This window comes from Mytilus edulis, chromosome 9 (genome assembly GCF_963676685.1).
Source record: "Mytilus edulis chromosome 9, xbMytEdul2.2, whole genome shotgun sequence".
In the NCBI taxonomy this organism is placed as follows: Eukaryota; Metazoa; Mollusca; class Bivalvia; order Mytilida; family Mytilidae; genus Mytilus; species Mytilus edulis.
Genome location: NC_092352.1, coordinates 71,936,712 through 71,947,829, shown reverse-complemented (window position 1 = coordinate 71,947,829; position 11,118 = coordinate 71,936,712).

The window sequence follows — 11,118 nt, the reverse complement described above, 5'->3', positions numbered from 1 at the left end:
CATAGATGTTGACAAATTCGACTAATGGTTCTCTTAGACAATTCCACCTGCACTTCGAAACATATACATTTTCTCCGACTATTAAAGAACATGGTACATGTATAAAACTGAATGCAAGTTTTATGGTGTAAATTATCACAGAATGATAATATAAATCCCCATTAGGCAGCAACCATTTGATTTTCTTGGGGGCTATATTTTTTTTTTCTGGACAAATCTATTTTTTTCGCGACAAGTCGAAAACAATTTTTTTTCTTTCAATTTTAGCTTTACATATAGTGGCAGCTGAGGGTGAAACAAACAATTTTGTTTTCTCAGAATCAAAAACAAATTTTTTTTCTCTCCAAAAACTGGAAACAAACTTTTTTTTCCAAACCCCCCCCCCCCCCCCCCCCCCCCCTAAGAAAATCAAATGGTTGCTGCCTTAGTATTTTATAATAAGTTGTGCTATAGGTGTCAGACCACCAATTAAAAATCCCTATCTGTTCAACCAAATTTTGCAATTTTCACAGCTTTCTAAATATCTTACCTTAAGTTGAACTTCATAGAAACCAGGTATATTATCCTTAATTGTACATGTTTCAGCTTTCTACATGCCATTCTAATATGACGTTCTTCTTTAGCTTTGGATACAAAGCCATGTTCTAATTCGAATAGAACATGGGCTGCACGTGATTGACGTCACAATTGAAATTGCAACGTCAGATGAATTTTGAACAACACCAGAGATCAAAATGGACATTTTTGTTGGTGTTGTTCGCTAGGAAATTAAAAAAAAACTTTCTAAAAGTAAGTTCAAATGTTTCTGTTCTTTTTTTATTGGCAAACTGTTGATTTTTCTATAACGTTTTTGTTCATCAAATCAAAATGGCGACATTTCGAGCGTCTACTTTAGGTCCGCTTCGAAGTACAAAAAGTCAAAATATTCCTATTAGAATCGAAATAATTCTATCATGCCATGCTCTATGCTCATTTTAACATGGGTAGGCATAATATTTGTAAGCATTTAATACCTCGCTAACGTTCGGTATTAAGATATTAACAAATATAATGCCTACCCATGTTAAAATGAGCATAGACCATGGCATGGAAGAATTATTTCTTAAATTTTCACCATTACCTTTAAAGCCTTCTAACAAAATATCTGACCTTCAAACAGAGGCACTAAAAAAAAACTGGTTTTCTGGAAATCTAAAATTAGTATACTATGGAGTGCATTAATCCTCAATTTTTAATGCAAACTCATAGACAAGTAAATTTTTGCTCAAAATGATCTAGATATATTTCTCTTTCACCAAAAGTTTCATTTCTGCAAATTTGTTGGTTAGTTTAAGCAAACAAGGACATCAAAAGCACTATTTTGTGTCAGAGTAGGGCTACTTTTACATTGGTTCTAAATTGGAGGGAGTAATTGGTGATCTGACACCTACATGTATATACCACTTGTTATCCAATTGAGATTGACTGTCATAAAGTTAACACAAAAAGGTCATGTTTAGACGTACACGTAGTATTTTTTTAGTGGAGGGTTTAGCACTGTGTCTTAACTACACTGGCAAAAAATGTTTGGACTAGATGGTACATGTATCTAATATCTGGCACGGTGACGGAACATTAATTATATTATGTCTATTATAGACAGAGAAATGTAGGCTTCTGTTTATTTATTTTTTATTTTTATGATATCGAAGAATATGTATACATATATAAAATTATATATATAACTATTTGCTATTGTGAGGTGTAATATTTTCTACAAAAGTTCTATATTAACGGCGAAATAAGTAAAAATGCATGTCAAAATGACGAATTGAGTTAACTTTGCTTCGAATTTGTTTAATATCTCGTTAAATTGTTCAGATTGTACGGGAAGAAAGGTATGAACAGAAAACTATTGACACGGAGATTGGAAAACTAATCACTTTGAGCACCTTAATACTTGGATTTCTGTGTATGGAATGAAAGAAATGGGTCATGTCAAAATGGAAATTGTCAATTTATAACTTGTATTTTTGTAAGTTTAAAAATTCTTAATTCGTAAATTGTCAGTTTGTTACTTTTAACTGTGATTTCAAAATTCTTTATTGGTAAATTGTCAATTTGTACATTGATGTTTTGTAACTTGTGACATGTCGATTCGTTAAATGACGATTTTATAGGGTAGAACTTTCTTAAACTTTGACATTATTATTTGATACATATATTATTATATTCTTTTGACTTAAACCTAAAGATTTCTTAAAACTGTTCTATGGATAGAACTGATTTACGTAGAACTGATAAAAAAAAACTGTGTCAGAGTGGCAATTCTACAAACTGCCCTCGAACAGTTCTCCTGACAGATTCTGACAGATTAGATGAGAGGTTAGATGTGATCTCCACTGTACAACTTACCAATTGACAATTTTCGAATTAGAACTTTGACCCCGTTGGTTTTCCATACTTAAGGACATTATAAAAAAAATTGTTATGTTCACAAATCTTTACTTCAACCTTCGAAAAATATAATACAATCTTATGGGAGATTTTCATTATAAATCAGGCCGTTTGTTTTTTCCGTTTTAATTGTTTCAAATTTTGTAACGTGATTCTAAAACGCGCACCAGGTCATAGTTATAATAGTTCAATAATTTGATCTATTCGCGGACAAGTACTTAGACGCAGAACGACTCTCATTACTATGTATATAGGTTTGTATGTCGATGATCTTGCTGCAAGATCTATGGTTATTCTGCTAAATCTTTTAGTAGCTTATCAGGTTCAAAGCGGTTTATAAAAAAATGAAAATAGCGCTTTAAAGAAACTGCGTCCAAATCACTTTTCTAGATTTAACTTTATATGAAAATAATCAACACCATATATTTCGCTTCCTGTTTCATTGGCGTTTACATGAACTTATTTTGTTCGTCATCGAAACGTGAAACAAGTTATAATTGTACAATTTATAATTTTACTTTTTTGTTGAGGTGACACTTCGTTGACGTGTACCATAGACGATAGGAAGGTTTTCAACGTCGATTTGAACTTAATTAAAATAAGAATGCGTTGTATTTAACAGACACTCTAAGCTATGGATTGATGTTTGTGCTAGTTGGTATGGTTAGAGTTAGCAGAAAGATAGGAATCCTTATATGGACACATATTAATTATAATTTCTATCTGTTCTTTCTTCTTAGTCTCAATGCCATATGCCGAGCCGATCACAGAAACCGCAAATACCAATTTTCAAGTCTTTGGTTGGATCCGATGAACATCATACCATCCGTATTGGAAGCGACCGCTATATCATGAATCATTTAGAAGGTATCAACCATCTCTCACAATCAAACAAGGATATTACATAAGCTTTAGTTCACTAACATTATTTACTCACACTCAATCCAAAAAAAGAAAAAGATTCACAAAACAATGAGCAACGACCAGGTGAATTGTACTCTAGGTGTTCTTGTTTCCGTATCTTGTCTCTTCGAGGAAAAAAATAACAACCTTAAGAAAGACAAATTATCAGTTACCATAATTAAAGTCATGGATGCTTTATCTCAAAAACATAACATAAATAATGATTAAAGAATGGACAGGTGTTTGATTAATTGTTTTCCTTTAATCTTTGATGTTGTTCTGTCTAATTGCCTCTTCTATTTAACTTTTGAACTACAAATATTTTATTGGAACGACATGGATAAAACAAGAGAATTCTGAAATTCTGACAAAAAATTCTAAAACAAGATCAGCCTAAGTTTTTTTACATTATTAGTTTTCATCAATCAACAAACTTTATTAAACATGATCACGTATACAGATAATTAATCTGAAATCATGCATCGGTATTACAAATTCACAGATGAGAAATAAATGCAACAGTAGTATACCGCTGTTCGAAATTCATAAATCGATTGAGAAAAAAAAACAAATCCGGGTTTCAAACTAAAACTGAGGGAAACACATCAAATAAAAGAGAACTACGACACAACAGAAACACAACACTAAACTGTAACACACACAGAAACGAACTATAGTATTTCAATGGCCATTTTACTGACTGGGCACAGGACATTTTGTAAGAAATAAATGGTGGGCTTAACCTGGTTTTGTGGCTAGCCAAACCTCCCGCTCCCGAGAAACGAGATCACGTATTATTAATCTCTATTGATATTCGGTGTAAGCAATTAAACAGATGAACCTGTCTTGAATATAGTGACCATTTCTTCGCCATTCACTAAATACGTGTTTTTCGCAATTAAAACCCGTAGTGGGTATTTTTAAATAGTTCTACATGATAAAATGGAAAAGAGAGAATACAGTGTATACATTTATTGAATTAAATTTCTATACAAGGATTATATTACACAAATGAAGAGCGCTTGTGTATTTCTGTTTTCTGTTTAAAACGTAAACGTTGGTTTTTAATGAAGAATGTGTCAAAGAAACAACAACACGACCAAAGAGCAGAAAAAGAGCTGCTTGTCAATGAAGCAACCACAAAGAACTTGGATTTAAGATGTTATTATTTGAAGACCATCGTACGGCTTTCAACAAAACAAGCAGACCCGTACCGTTTAGTCATTTAGTAATGGCTGATATGGAACACCACAGCTGCCTTATGAAAACAATAATCATATCATAAATTTTTGTTAATCTAGTATGGTTTTTTTTTCTAATTTATTATATATATTTAGTTGTTCATTTATATATGTTTTGGAGTTTAGTGTGACGTTCATTTTCACTGAACTAGTTCAAAATTTTTTGAGGGGTCAGCTGATGACCACCGCCGGGTTCGGGATTTTCTTGCTGCGTTGAAGACCCATTGGACGACTACTCTTTGTTTGGGTTTGGTTGTTTTCTCTTTGACATATTCACCATTTCCATTTTCAATTTGATAAAGAGTTGAAACATAACAAAATGTACCATATCGTGATTTTATTTTTATTCATATGGTGTCATTCCATACTTATATAATAATTATTATAACCTTTATGTATCATCCAAGGTGTCGAAATCAACACTTCATAGCTTGTAAAACTAGTGTTGTCCTCAGTATGTGGTGTGCTGTCTTCGTTGTAATTGATATGGCATGGTATGGTACTCTGACCTAAATCTGTCTTGTTGCGCGACAATGTGTATTCGTCCCCTAAAACTAGTTTAAATGACAATATATGTGATGCGTTCTCTCCGATTTACAAAGCAGAAATCAGAAAAATACAAACAAATGTTTGAAATAAAAAATTGACATTATTTCGGTAACTTTTTTCATGAAGCATTCCTTCATATGGTATTATATAAGAAAAAAATGATAGTTTTACCGTTTAATTTGTAAGTGAATTTTGGTGGTTGAACAATTTGCCTGTGTTCTATGTATCTTTTGTTTGGGAAGCAAGTTTGAGGTCTAGAATTAATATTTTGTCAGAAGTCAAACACTTTTTAGCTATGTCATTACACGAAAGAAAATAATTTGCTTCTTTTCAAAAGGTAACATTTTGAAACTGAGTAATGGCCACTCATGACGTCTTTGAATAAAACAGAAATAAAAAAAATAAAAAAACAGCTACGTTTTTATAAAAAAAATAACAAAAAAATAAGCATTGTTAGTCGTTTTTTTTCATTTGTTTTCTGTGTAGTGATTTGTGGACTGCTGAATACCTTTCTTAAATCTCCTGCTTACTTCTATGATAATTTACGTTTTTATTTAGAAAAACATAACCCGCTTTACACAGTCAGACAAAAAACGAGTATAAAATATGATCAGAAGTTATGATTTTCTTATTACGGTTTCATTAATCAGTGAAAATGCGAATGTGGATAATATAAAAATATGAAGATATGGTATAATTGTCTTTAAGAAAACTATTCACAAGAGACCAACTGACACGGAGATTAACAACTAAAGGTCGTCGTATGGCCTTCAATGATGATCAAATCCAATACCGCATAGTCAGCTATAAAATTATTAACGTGAAACAATTCAAACGAGCGTTAACGTAATAAGAAAATCAGAGTAGACGTGGTAGGGTACTTTTACATTCCCATAACAAACAGACACTAAGTACAGATCAGAGAGTCATCACAGTTCATGATCGCTAGTTCAAAGCCAATAACAATTAATAAAAACAGTCATGTATCAAAGACTTAAATATCAATCAGTGCATATCCAACATGCAATGGACCTTGGCTTTATTATGGCAGACGATGGAGTTCCTTTATTGGTAAAGGAAGCTGGCGTAGCTGGTAATAAACTACCGTCCTTTGGAAGCGAGGAACTGTCTTATTCACAAAAAAAATACATACAAAAAGTCAATGTAACAGAAATCTTTTGTTTTATTAATTGTCAGACCTATATTGACAATCTTACAACATTTTGTTGATATAATATTAAAACACTAGATATATGTTGCCTGTTGTGGAATACAAGTGTCAAATTCTGTCTTTTTTTTCTATTTCTTAGATTTTCAAATGGTATATTGCCTTTGGAAATTTTATTTGTGTCCTTCTTTTGCATCTGAGCAGTATGATTAACGATAGGTTTTTTTTAGGGTAGAAATGCACATTTGATAAGTTTAATGTTGTTGTCATTGCACAGATATATCAAATAGATATCAAGTAACCAGTACGACAAGTCCACAGATTCATCCGACTATTGGTTGGATCATTTGATAAAACAATGTTAAAACTATCATAACTGAAAAAAATCAAGTATTTATTTGTCATGGATCTTAAAATGTCAATTGTTTAATTATGATGTTCAAATCTGTACGACTTAGCGTATTAAAATTATAAACATTCAAAAAACAGTTTAATAAAATTGAGAATGGAAATGGGGAATGTGTCAAAGAGACAACAACCCGACCATAGAGCAGACAACAGCCGGAGGCCACCAATGGGTCTCCAATGTAGCGATAAACTCCCGAACCCGGGGGTGTCCTTCAGCCGGCCCCTAAACAAATATGTATACTAGTTCAGTGGAAATGGACGTCATACTAAACTCCGAATTATACATAAGAAAGTTAAATTAATAATAAACATATTAAAAGGATTGTTTGAAATAAAGGTACTCACCTTTTTCGACATGTACAATAAAGATTAAAAACCATTTTGACCACATTTGACCAACCATATTTTTTTCAAAGAGTTTCTAGTTAATTGATTGGAATAAGGAAATGTTTAAATCCTAACAATATGAATTTAGTTTTTTTATATATGCGTAGATCAAAATCCGGTGGATAAATTGTATTGTATTTCTATTTTTTAAACAAATTTCTATTTTAATTTATGTGTTTGACGAGGGAAAAGGGGGAGGGTCGAATTCATTTCTTACGGGTTTAAGAAATATTTCGATTCACAAGGTTAAGATTTTGATAAGACAAATTCTTTGGAATATTTAAGCTGCAGCTGGAAAAGCTATTCTATACTAATTGAAAGATTGATTATCAATGACCCCCCCTTTTTTTTGTAAAAACAAAAATCTGATATTTATAGTTAATATGTACTTATGTTTATTTGTTCATGCAAATCACACATACACAAATACATGCCATGCTCGTTTACCATGTGCACCGATGTTGTTTTTTTTTTTTCTCCTTTTTTCCCCAAAGATAGGATTATTTTAATTGAAACTCTAAAAATTAAAAATAAAGATAACATTCCATAATTATACAGCTATACTCGGCCTTTAAAATCCCTGAAAGAGGGCAACAATTTTAAAAATATCCCATAATGACAATGATTTAAAGTCTATTATAGAGCATTTTCAAAAATGAATATTGTATATAAATCAAGCCGTTAGTTGTCCCGTTTGAATTGCTTTACAAATTTTTCATTTCGGGGCCTTTTATAGCGGAGTATGCGGTATGGGCTTTGCTCATTGTTGGGGGTCGTCCGGTGACATGTAGTTGTTAATTTCTGTGTCATTTGGTCTCTTGTTGTGAGTTGTCTCATTGGCAATCAGACCACTTCTTCTTTTATATATATAGTGTCTAAAAGATGGTTCCTTTTTTTTTTTTTTTTTTGAGATTCGTGTAATATGTAATTTGGACAAATATAAAGCATGACTCAGTTATCAGTTATTAAACAAATTGATCGGATGTAATGAACTTCTTCCTTATGCATTGTTGTCGAACTATTGTTTACGCGTTTAACATATACTTCGATTGTTCGTGCATGTTGAATATGAGTTGTTTTTGTCAAACGTCCAGTGACAAATATATCAAGCGAGTTATTGCCCCTTCGTGTTTTCTTACTTTTTTAATTCTTCTTGGAGAAAAACTATGACAATTAGATCATATATATCTTGAATAGTTACATATCTTTTCGAGTTTTTTCGTTTTTTTTTTTTTGTATTTCGATATTGTATGCTTTACGTCCAGTTGGAAATATTTCATATAATTACAATCATAATGATAGCAATGCATTAAAAATGTAGGTTTTACACATTGGTTGACCGATAAGTATCTATTAAGATTTAAGCTCTCCTTTGAAAAGACAGGATAAGGATTTTCAATTTGATTCACCGCATTTCAACATGTCACAAACGCACTAAAAATGAAAATTAGTCACTTTTGCAAGGCTGGACTAACAAACGGACCGTGCAGCAGAACGGACGCCTTACTGCTTGATGAAGAAAGTAATGATATATATTGTATTCCGTGTTCAGTCTTTAGATGGGTTTTGTTAAAATTAAAGTTTATGATTTTTATTAAATTAAACATTTGTCAGTGGGTTTTTGGGTTAACTTTTTTTTTTTAGTGGTCTGAATGAATTGTGTTTCCCATTTAGAATGAAATTCAAAACAGTGTGGTTGTGGCCATTGATTGACACATTAAATTCATCCATTGACTGGGTCAATTTAGGTGAACGTTTGTATGTAACGATCACTGCTCACTATGTACTTTTTAAAGACACTTAAACTATGGGGTCACCAAAGGTTCTCATCACCTTAATAAAGTAATTCGAAAAATTAATCAGAAATAACACGATGTTTTGATTTATAACAATTATATAAATCAAAACATAAAGGTTATTCCTGATTAATTTTTCGAATTATTTTATAATTAAAGGCGTTAAGAAATCTTTGGTGACCCCACAGTTTAAATGTCTATCGTAGGTACGTCGTGAACAGTGGTCGTTACAGACAAACGTTCACGTAAATTGTCCCAGTCAATGGATGAATTTAATGATTCAATCAATGGCCACAGCCACACTGTTTTGAATTTCATTCTAAGTTTATTTTAAGTTCATACACCATTTGCATTTATGGCTCAACACTACATAGAACATTCAGGATTCAACAAGACGAATACAACTACAAACATGTAGGTGGTAGCTTAGGCACTTTGGAAGGGTAGCTTAGGCATCTGGAAGGGTAGCTTAGGCACTTTGGAAGGGTAGCTTAGGCATCCGGAAGGGTAGCTTAGGCACTCCGCCGGAAGGGTACCCTAGGCACTCCGGAAGGGTAGCTTAGGAACTCCGCCGGAAGGGTAGCTTAGGCACTCCGGAAGGGTAGCTTAGGCACTTTGGAAAGGTAGGTTAGGCAGTTGGAAGGGTAGCTTAGGCACTCTGGGAGGTTAGCTAAGGCACTCCGTCGGAAGGGTAGCTTAGGCACTCTGGAAGGTTAGCTAAGGCACTCCGCCGGAAGGGTAGCTTAGGCACTTTTTCATTTTTCATTATTCAAAATTCAATAATGAATAATGAAAAAGTTCACTATTCACTTTGCAATGGTAAGTGACGAATAATGAATATTGAAATAGTGTATGTTTCACTATTCAATTGCAAGTTGAAGCGGTGAATAGTGAAATAAAAATAAAAAAATGCCTGTGACACTATAGCTATATCCCGTATTTCTAAATTCGTCATTTTGGTGTTATCTAACAAATATTAATAACAGTATATTTCTTAAAACTTATAAATCAATTCTAGCCGTAGAATTTATAAATCAATTTTAGCCGTAGAATTTATAAATTAATTCTGGCCGTAGAATTTATAAATCAATTCTAGCCGTAGAATTTGAAATCAATTCTAACTGTAGAACTGTTCTAGAAGTAGAACTGACCAAAAAATTGATCAGTTCTAGCTAGAACTGTCTAAAACTGTTCTAGGGTAGAACTGTCAGGATCAGTTCTAGCTAGAACTGTCCAAATCAGTTCTAGGTAGAACTGACCAAATCAGTTCTAGCTAGAACAGTTCTAACCTAGAACTGACTAAAAGGTGTCAGGCAGACAGTTCTACATACTGTTCTAGAACAGTTCTCCTGACAGATTCTGACAGAATTTGTGAGAGGTTAGAACTGATCTCCACTGTATATATGGATAACGATTATTTGTTTGATATATATTTTGTACATAGAACATTTTGGATCCAGTATCAAACTGGTAACGAACTCATTCAGAAATAGAAATAGACACGCTTACCCGGTGTACACGTTACATATCTGTAATTAGGGGCTGAAGGGTCACGACAGTCCTTTCCATTATTCAAAATATCCATTTCATTATTCAAAATTGGCTATTTCTTAATTTTCACGCGTATTTCGATATTTACATGTAGGTCTTTCTAATATGCGTTGCGGAACATATTGACTTATTGACTATATACCTATAGTTCCTCTCTTAACAAGCTTTCGAATGAGGTATAAGGTATATCTGTTATTAAGGCTGAAGGGTCACGGCAGTCCATTCCATTATTCAAAATATCCATTTCATTATTCAAAATTAGCTATTTCTTAATTTTCACGCGTATTTAGATATGTAGGTCCTCCGTAACCCCTCTAATGGTCATTGCTGCACAATCGACATGTTATATCTGTTATCAGAGGATGAAGAATAGCAAAAGTCCAGTGAAAATTAAAAAAAAGACAACGTAGAGTTTTTTTTATTTTTTATATATATGTTTTGGTATTCAGGTCGTCCATACATTTAGATAAGGAATTTCTGTTAAAAATAGTTAGGAAAACCCACTAGTTAATCCTCCGAAACTAGATAAATGAATCAAATTAAAACTTCAAAGAGTGTTTTTATTTATTACTATTAAGGCTTCGGCAAAATAGCGATTAATATTATATAGAGTTTTGCTATTTTGCCGGTTTTATTTCAGATTTATAATCGGTAAGAGAACCGTGTTTAACCCCGCCAT